Source organism: Tupaia chinensis, unplaced genomic scaffold (genome assembly GCF_000334495.1).
Source record: "Tupaia chinensis unplaced genomic scaffold, TupChi_1.0 Scaffold149964_2, whole genome shotgun sequence".
NCBI classification, from domain to species: domain Eukaryota; kingdom Metazoa; phylum Chordata; class Mammalia; order Scandentia; family Tupaiidae; genus Tupaia; species Tupaia belangeri.
This window is the reverse complement of record NW_006209806.1, coordinates 2,115,990-2,116,709: the sequence shown is the minus strand read 5'-3', so window position 1 is coordinate 2,116,709 and position 720 is coordinate 2,115,990.

The window sequence follows — 720 nt, the reverse complement described above, 5'->3', positions numbered from 1 at the left end:
CCGCGCGCGGCCCCCCGCCACTGTTGGGACTAGCCAGGAGCCGCGCTGGACTTCACGTCCACACCCGTGCCCGCTGCCCCCACCTGGAATGCCCGCGTGTCCTGTGGTGGGTGAGCACCTGTCACCTGGACTTGGGCCGGAGTTCACCGGAGTCCCCATAGCGGGCTGGGAGCTGGTCCCGGAGCGAGGCCCAGGTCAGTGTGTCTCCTCCTGACCCATACGGCAAGGGGGTGCCAGCGAGACAGAGGGAAACTGAGGCAGGACTGCCGACAGACGCGGGGTGCAGGGCAGGAGCGGGCGGAGGGGCAGAGGGCGCCCAGGTAGTCCCTGCGATGCGCTGGGATGGGGCGCCCCGGCGGCTGGCTCACCTGCGCTCCGGGGCGCGTCCGAGTGTCCGACGGTCGGGGATCTGTCCAGCCGCCTCCGAAGGGCCGGAGCCGTCGGCGAGGCTGCGGGACTAAACCGGACGCCGGCGAGGCCCGGGGCGGGGACTAGGCCCCGCCCACGGCCCCGCCCACGACCGCTCCCCGCCCCGCCCGCGTGGAAGGGGCCCAAGAGACTCCCGCGGGGTGGGCGGGGCGAGAGCGCAGGCTCAGCCAATGACAGCGCGGGCTATGTACAAAGAGGCCAATGGGAGCAGGTCACTGCCGCAAAGGAGAAAGGGGCGGGGCCTGGGGCGGGGCCGGGAGGTTCGGGGGATTCCTCCGGAATCTGGAATGG